Source organism: Tupaia chinensis, unplaced genomic scaffold, assembly GCF_000334495.1.
Source record: "Tupaia chinensis unplaced genomic scaffold, TupChi_1.0 Scaffold000117_2, whole genome shotgun sequence".
NCBI classification, from domain to species: Eukaryota; Metazoa; Chordata; class Mammalia; order Scandentia; family Tupaiidae; genus Tupaia; species Tupaia belangeri.
Genome location: NW_006159583.1, coordinates 10523650 through 10532955, shown reverse-complemented (window position 1 = coordinate 10532955; position 9306 = coordinate 10523650). Strand labels below are relative to the sequence as shown.

At 42.7% G+C, this 9306-nt stretch overlaps 1 pseudogene; it reads right to left on the bottom strand.

The window, feature by feature from the left end:
* The window catches only part of LOC102496057 (serine-threonine kinase receptor-associated protein-like), a 22445-nt pseudogene extending 13502 nt beyond the window's left edge, over positions 1-8943 (bottom strand).
* Positions 8944-9306: the final 363 nt, after the last annotated feature.

Genomic DNA, 9306 nt, shown 5'->3' with positions numbered 1-9306 from the left:
TAAATAAATAAATAAATAAATAAATAAATAAAAATGAGTAAATAAAAAAATAAAAGAAAGAAGAGAACAAAAGGCAACCAAGAAAATGACCAATTTAATGCTGTGGACAAGAAATATCAATAATAACATTGAATGTTAACTTCCAGGATTTAAATGGAAAGATTGGACCACAGCAACACTGCATATTCAACAGAAGAGAGTTTGAACATAAGACTGAACTGGCAAAATAGAATTTTATGACTTTTTGAGTGAAAACATTACTGATTTTTTTTATTATGCTTTATTTTCCCAATTTAAGCATTTTACTTTCTCTTGAGTTGTTGATAGGTTCGGCAATTAGTTAAAATATTTTTCCTGTTTGTTTCTTTAAATTGAAACAAACTTTTCTTCCTTCCTGACCTCTCTGTAATTGGAAAATATTTGGGAGTATTCTTATTTTGTGGCAGAAGGGTTATTTGCATAACTTCAATAATGCTTGTTGCATTGAGTCAGAAATTGGAAATACTCATTATTGGACAGGGCTTTGACTGGAATATCATATCTGAAGATTAATCAGAAAACTATGGAAGTAGGGTGGATCTCAAGTAAGCCAACAGAAGCTCTTAGAAGGATGGCCTGGCATCATAAATAGTTCTGCCTGGCAGAGAGGATTAGAGAAGATATATGGAAGAATTTATAACATAAAAAAAACCTGGACTTGGGGACCAGCAGTTACCATAATGGCCATGTCATTGGACTCCCATGTAGTCGACTGAAGTTCAAGTCCTGGACCCGGTTGCTTAAACTCACACTGGGCGCACGTGCATGTGTGGCCAAGATCTCAAGAGGAGAGAAAAAGGGATTGTGGTGTGGCCATCTCCCCCTAAAAAAAAAAACCTCCCCAAAAAAAAAAAAAAACTGGACTTTTCCAGCCCAGCACTGTAAACAGCAGAGATTGCAAAAGAGCAACCACAACAGAGGAGTATCTTGAGAAAGACTTTGAAGGAAGAAAAAGAGAATGATCTTTGCTAGCAGATGTTGTATCACAGAATACTTGGTGGGCAGGGCCAAATTGAGAAGATTTATGTGTGACTTGAGTGCTGGGCATTTGCTTTTCAACAATTTGAGTAGTTGACATGTAAATATTTTCTCAAAAATACTTAAAACCAAAAAAAAAAGAAAAAGAAAAATTCAGAACTTAATACTAAGTTGTCCTCCAGATTCTCATATATAATACATGAGAATTAATATATAATTACTAATACATAATTATTACACACTGTATAGAATGAAAGAACTTTATACTAAGTTGTCCTCCAGATTCTCATATATAATACATAAGAATTAATATATAATTACTAATACATAATTATTACACACTGTATGCATACTTTCAAAAAACATATCGTACTCCACAAAATATACAACGCTTAAATGTAAGTAAGAAAATATAAAAATTAAATTTAAAAAGAAAGGCTGGCAATAAAATATTTAATGAGCTGGGGCCAGTAGATGGCATAGCGGTGACATCACTGGACACCGACATGGCTGACCACGGTTCGAGTCCTGGACCCAGTGGCTTGTAAATCCCACCGGGGATGTAGGCGTGGTCCTGGGAGGAAAATGGAGAAGAAGGGATTGCAGTATGACCATCCCCCCGGGGTTGATTTCTTACCTTCCCTCTCACTGTCTCTGTCTCTCTTTCCAATGAGTGCATGGACCCTAAGGCAAAAACCTCTTTAAAAAAATGTTTAGTGAATATGCATACACAGAATAGAACCAGACTATAAACATGACTCATCCATATATTTCTACTTGCAAGAAAATGCATCACCATTTCCTTCCTCTCAAGAAGGCAAGTCCACCTTTCATAACCTTTTCTTGCAAATGGGTGAAGAGCGGAGAATGAGACCAATCAGGCAGAAAAGAAAGAAAAGAGGGATAAACTTCAGTGGGCTTTACCTGGAGGTCATACCTGAATATTAGTAGGAAAGAGATTCTTTAAAAAATCAGTTCTGGGACCAGTAGATGGCATAATGATTACATTGCTGGAGTTCCATGTGGTTGACTGTAGTTCAAGTCCTGGACCTGGTGGCCTGAAACTCATGCTGGGTACGTGTGTTGCTGGGTGTGTGTGTGTGTGTGTGTGTGTGTGTGCGTGCGTGTGTGTGTGTGTGCGTGTGTGTGTGCGTGAGGAAAGTGGAGGAGAAGGGATTACGATGTGGTCATCCTTCCTATGGGGGGGAGGTGATCTCTCACTTTCTGTCTCTCTGGCCAGCACACACACCCTATGGCAAAAATCTCTGTAATAAATAAATAAATAAATAAGAATCAATTCTGACACATCTGGTGGTGTACCGGCCACCTATGCAGAGGAAATCTATTGAGAACACAGTTTAGAAACCAAACTACAATGCTGACAAATAAAAATAATTTTAACCCAGGAGTATGTTTAAAAGTGTTAAAACTAGTAAGACATGAAGAAAATGAGAAATGTTAATAGGAAGAATGTACATCAAAAAGAAGAGAAAAGAAAAATTGGGGGTCTGTTTTCCTCCCTTTCTTCACCTATTTGTTTTATTGTCAAGAAATATTCATCCTTCTTCTGAAAAGTCCCTACGATACAAATCTTTACTTCCTTAATCTTGAAACAGTGACTCATTTATTTAGTACAGCTTGACAACTTTCCTCTTCCCACGGTCCAAAGTGCCTTTGATCGAGAGCAGATTTAATTTGGCAACCTGAAAAGACAAGCTTTCTTTTGGAAGTCAGAGCCAAGGGGATTTTCCTGGGAACAGACTGTAGCAGGAAGTGTGCATGGGGGAGCAGGATCTTGGACACCCAGTTAAGAAACCAGATAGCGGCAGGATAAGCCAACCCCATCACCTGGCGTGGGACTTGGGAAAAGTCAATCAGTTAGTTGGTCTCCCTCTCTGTGACACACCCACACAATGACCACAAACAGCAATGGTGCTACCTACAGCTTCCAGTCGTAGAACTCCATGAACATAATGGCTGTTCTAAGGCGCCTCCTACACTGTAAAGCAAACAATGGTGAGCTCTGGTTATTGTTACCGCAGAAGTCAGTATTGAGAGATGGCCCATATTTCAGGCCAGCTGCAATGTGAAAGGTGAAAAGAATTAAGAGTTAGTTCCTAGATCAGAGCCCTGAGCTGGACACCTCCAGTTTAGAATCAGGTCGTGTCAGGTGTCATTTTCTACCTGTAAGACTGATGCAGGAGTAAAAATTAGAAGCCACATGTAACTTCTTTAACTTGGCACATGGAAATGGAAAAACCATGAAATAATTTGGTTTAGTAGCCCATAGCACTCTAGGCTCTGCTTTCTTTGCCCAGACAAGAAAGTCCTTGGTGCTGCTAAGATGTACACATATCCTCCCAACAAATTCCACTTTTGGGATTAGGACATATCATTTCAAAGCCTTGTAGGGATGTGAAGGAAGGCCAGGCAGAGGACCCAGCAGCCAGCGCTGAGCAGTGCAGCAATGATGTGCTGATTAGGGAAGACTCAGCCTTTAGAATGGATGATGGGGCTGGCCCAGGGTACAGCAGCAACGCCATACTTCATGAGGAAGACCACAGTTTGGTTCCCTGGTCGCTCTGGCTTCAAAAGCTAAATGCAAAGCAGCATGAGACTATTGAGAGGGTGCTTCTCTCTCTCTCTTTCTGTCTCCTATTTTCATGGAAGAAATAAACTTTAAAAAAAAATAACATATAATGCAACCAAGGTGGAGATTAATGAGATCTCAGATGGCAGTTGTCATTGTGATCAAGGAGGAGATCCTGAGACCAACGTAGGGACCACGAATACATAGAGAAAATGGCAGAAATAAAGGGCATTATTGTTTATTCCAGCAGATTTTAATACAAAGCACTTAAGTAATTTAAAATTCCATACAAGCCACATTAAATAAGTATAAAAGGTATAAAGGAGCAAATGAAATCAATTTTGGTAATACATTTTATTTAACTCAATGGCCGTATGGCCATTTAACATGTAATCAATTTATTTAATTTTCATTTTTAAACATTTTTGCCATGGGGTTCTTGCCAGAGAGAGAAAGAAAGTGAGAAAGTACCCCTCCCAGATGGAATAGCCACACCACAGTCCCTTTTCCTACATTCACGCACACATGCCCAGTGTGTTTCCCAAGCCACTGGGTCCAGACCATGGGGCATCCCGCCACCTTGCCCACGTGCCACCAACTGGCCCATGTGTAATCAACTTTTAAAATATGACTTCTTCTCGGGTACGAAGTGTTTTAGATCCAGTATATATTTCACACTTTCAGCACATCTTTATTTAAACTGGCCATCATACAAGAGCTCAGTGGCCACACGTAGCTAACGGTTACCCATCTTGGACAAGATAAGTCTAGACTCCTAACACAGCTCTGAGATGTTTTTCTCATTTCCTAATCTACAAACCAGATTAGATTTACTAATTTGTAAATCCAAATCTCTGCCTTGTAAGAACTGATTATATGTCCAGTTCATTTTTTGTTCCAAAATATTCCACTTAAAGAAAAGAATCTGCTCGCATAAACCTGAACCAAAGCAATGTTTATAGGGAGCCTTGTAGCTAAAATTATAGTTCAACAAAACCCCTAGTCCCTTTACTGCTGACGCATTAACACACACATTTCAAACCGCAGTGAAAAAACAAATCTTTTGAAGTGATACTGAAGCAATGATTAGAACTTAACACCTTCTAAAAAGGAAGTACATTGCTGTAGCTCTTTAAACTTCTAGGCTCTAAATTAAAATGTCCCCAATTTCTACCATCAAAAGACAATTACTTCTGTCATTGTCTTCCCTTTTCCTAAAAGAAATTCAAAATTAACATAAATTTCATACAATCATTATTATAATAACCGTTTTATAATATAACTAAGTAGCAGATCATTTGAAGGCAATGATAAGAGATAAACAGTATGTTTCCCATGAGGTTGATCACAGTGGAATATGGCTTCAGGATTTGGGCCTTTGCCTTCACCCCCACCCAGTCAGAGACTACAGCCATGTCCTACAATATTCTTAACTTCTAGTTCACATCCTTAACTTCCTTCCTGTCTCAGATGTCCAATTTCCCTAAGGCACCATGCATAGAATGGACATGAAAACTACTGGACACTAACTGTTTCCTTCCTGAAGCAAATTCTGATAAATTTGCTTTTTTCTGATCCTTTTGCCTCTCAAGGTAGTTAAGACCAGGTTCAACTATGCAGCTAGCAATTGGGCTTTCTCTTGTGCTACCAGGCCTGTTTCTGAGAGCTTGGTTCTGTGCCCGTCTCCTTCCTCAGCTCACTCAGAGACCAAGGTGCCAGCACAACACTGCAACAGGCCAATGCAACAGAAGGAATTCTGTCAACAGAGTGTTCAGACTTGTACTTGCAGCATCAGTTGTGACCCAGTCTCCAGTTTGCCAGCTGACCCTGCAGATTTTGGATTTACCAGTCTCCATAATCACATAAACCAATTCCTTAAAGTGAATCTAAATATACACATCCTATTGGTTCTGTTTCTTTGAAGAACCTTGACTTAGATAATCATGACTTAAAACCCTGATCATGCTTAATGCTTCCCAAGCTTCATGGTAATGAACTATGGACTATGCTGCTAGCTATTTATGACCACTCAGGAGCATTTGAGGGTCTCTTCTGAACACCTTGGTTGTCTCTTCCAACATCCTTTCTGGTTCTCCCAGCTGTACAGCCATCAGGGGCTTTGGGTAGAGTAGACCTCACCACTCACCTTAGTTGGGACCCTAAGGATAATGAAGGTCTAAGTCAATACTCTCTCCCTCCATTCCCTGGCCACAGAAACTTGTTAGAGATCGTCTGTTTGAACTTTGTGGAAGGTCAGCCCCATAGCCCAGTGGTTACAGGAGATGGAATCCATGCGGTTTGAATCCTAGGTCTGGTGGCTTGAAAAATACTCTGGGCACTGCGTGCATGGCCAAATCCTGACAGGATGGAGAAAGGATTACAACGTGATCATGCCTCATTGAGAGGTAATTTCTCTCTCTCTCTCTCTCTCTCTCTCTCTCTCTCTCTTTTTTTCTCTCTGTCCTGAGAGTGCATGTGCCCTCTGGCAACAGAAAAAAGAAAAAAGAAATGTCCAGAACATGCCGTCTCTCCCTGTAAGTGGGAAGCAGGAGTACTGTGGCTCTGTTGCTTCTGCAATCACCTTGTGACCATGGGGGAAGTCAGCCTTAAGAAGAGGAAGGGAGACGAGAAGCACAGAATCGTAGAGTGACGTGAGTCGCCAACAGCTAACCCCCTCCTAGAATGTTTGCTCCAATAAATGCTCACCGCTTACACCAAATGGAGCGGTGCTCCCACCTGAGGGCCCACACCCTGCTCCCACTGGTTGGTGGGTCTGAGTAAAGGCCTGAGGTCCTAAATGTGACTTCTCTTTTGCTCTGCTCAAGCATTGCTGTGTTGCAGAGCTTCAGACTCTCCGAAACTGTCTGTGGCGAGTGTGACTGCCTTTAGAACTTTCATCTGCTCAATGTCACTTGTATTCTCATTTCTCACCAGACCTGGAGCACTGCCCAGTCACTTGGCACCACTTTGCTTTAGCCTTGCTTCTCCTTCTCTCTCTCTCTCTCTTGAATCCTAGGTCTGGTGGCTTGAAAAATACTCTGGGCACTGCGTGCATGGCCAAATCCTGACAGGATGGAGAAAGGATTACAACGTGATCATGCCTCATTGAGAGGTAATTTCTCTCTCTCTCTCTCTCTCTCTCTCTCTCTCTCTCTCTCTTTTTCTCTCTGTCCTGAGAGTGCATGTGCCCTCTGGCAACAGAAAAAAGAAAAAAGAAATGTCCAGAACATGCCGTCTCTCCCTGTAAGTGGGAAGCAGGAGTACTGTGGCTCTGTTGCTTCTGCAATCACCTTGTGACCATGGGGGAAGTCAGCCTTAAGAAGAGGAAGGGAGACGAGAAGCACAGAATCGTAGAGTGACGTGAGTCGCCAACAGCTAACCCCCTCCTAGAATGTTTGCTCCAATAAATGCTCACCGCTTACACCAAATGGAGCGGTGCTCCCACCTGAGGGCCCACACCCTGCTCCCACTGGTTGGTGGGTCTGAGTAAAGGCCTGAGGTCCTAAATGTGACTTCTCTTTTGCTCTGCTCAAGCATTGCTGTGTTGCAGAGCTTCAGACTCTCCGAAACTGTCTGTGGCGAGTGTGACTGCCTTTAGAACTTTCATCTGCTCAATGTCACTTGTATTCTCATTTCTCACCAGACCTGGAGCACTGCCCAGTCACTTGGCACCACTTTGCTTTAGCCTTGCTTCTCCTTCTCTCTCTCTCTCTCTCTGCTCTCTCTGTCTCTTGATTGAACAACAGCCCCTGACTTTCTGGATAGCCATAACAAACAAGAGCACAGATCACTGCACTCAGTACATCAGTGAGAGTATATCAGCTAAGGACCCCTGGAACAGAGATGCTGCTTGGTCGGAGACTGTTTTTCCACCTTCTGGACATTTTTTTCATCTGCCTTAAAGACCAACTTTAAAGCCCAGTTTTCGCAGCCTCACCATTAACATTTTGGCCTTTCTAGTTAGAGATTCAGCACTCTGTTACCTTAGCTTTTCAGTTTCTAAGTTGCTGGCCTGGGAGGAGCCATGAGCAGCTGTGTCTCCTCTGGGGAGATGGTGAGGGTGACCTATGGGGAGGAGGATGCCCACAGTGCAGATCTGGCCATCTCAGCTTCATCCTGAAATAATAAAATGACCTCCCCTGCCCTGAGCTTCCTTTCCTCTGAAGTCTGTATGTCTCAACAAACTTAGGCACTTGCCCGTACTCAAGTTAGAAGACAGTCTAGGAAATACAGTGTTTGTTTGTTTTAATTCTGCCTTAAGCAAGCAGACCTCAAGGAATCATCACAATGGTGGAACCATCAAAATGTATGGAAAGGAGGTTGCTAGGCCACAAATGATGCCTGCTATCTATTCCTGTTCTGATTAAGAGACTAGGCACTTGGGATGGGGATGAAGGAGGGATCAGTGGAGAGCCAAGCTCAGGTTCACACTCGTCCTCACTAAGGGTCCAGCCCACTGCCCAGATGGGTCACCTTGCCAGACTTTGTGCTATGGTAGAGGCCTACTGCTCCTCCCTGCCCTGGCTTCTATTAATTTCTATATTCCTGAGTTTTGAATCATGGGCAGGCTTCAAGATCACCTCAAGAGGTTTTCATTCCCATTTAACTCAGAAGACATGGCTCCACACCTGTTCATGGCTCCCATCGTTTTCCTAGAACTCCCATCGTTTTCCTAGGACTGGGGGGGGGGGGCTCAATATTTTACGCCTATTGCCAGGCTCGTTTGTGCTGCAAATCCTGCAGAGCTCTAGCAAGTGGTTGTGTCAAACACCAGCAGTCAGTCTCAGCTTCAGCTTCATGAAATAACCAGTTAGAGGCAGGCATGTCAAAATAGAGTGGGCTTGTGCATGAAGTGTGTTGAAACTGGAGGCTAGAGGAAGGAAGATGAAACCGTGGCCACCTAATGCTGAGTGAGAGAGAAATACTAGCTGTGATTCGTGCAACATTTTCTCTGGACCAGGCATGACACAATTCTCTTTCTTTCTTCCTTCCTTCTTTCCTTCCTTCCTTCCTATTTATTTATTTATTTATTTGTCTCAGGGTGTGTGCACTCACTGGAGAGAGAGAGAAAGAAAGTGAAAAATCATCCCCCAGAGTGAATGGTCACACCGCAATCTCTTCTCTTCCATTCTCCTCCGGAGATCTTGAGAACACATGTATACATGCCTGGTATGATTGTCAAGGCACTGGGTCTGGGACTTGAACAGTGGTCAGCCATGTGGGAGCCCAGTGATGTAACCACTACACCATCTGCTGGCACCCATGATGCAATTCTTACCTGCATTTGCTGAATTCCCACTCGACTCTATTAAGGTGAGTCCTGGTAGGAGCCTCATGTTATAGACGAGAAAAGGAGGCACACAGAGGGGCAGTAACTACCCCAGAGTCATAAAGCTATTAAGCAATGGGGTTGGATTTGATCTCAGGTGGTCTCACTTCCCACACTATTCATTACTTCTGTGCTCTCTGGCAAAGGGACTAGACAGGAGCACCATAAGGAAAGGACACCCTTTCTCCTGGACTCTGCTGGGGACACACTGAGCAGCGTTGCTTCCCCAAATTCTACTTTTTCTGTGTTCCCATCCTCACCATTCCTCTTCTTCTGATGCAGGTTTTTAGAAAATATGCTAACATCTTCACCTAGATCTCAGTGAAACTGTTCCTCCCTCTTTTGGCCTAATAGACAATATTGGCTTTAT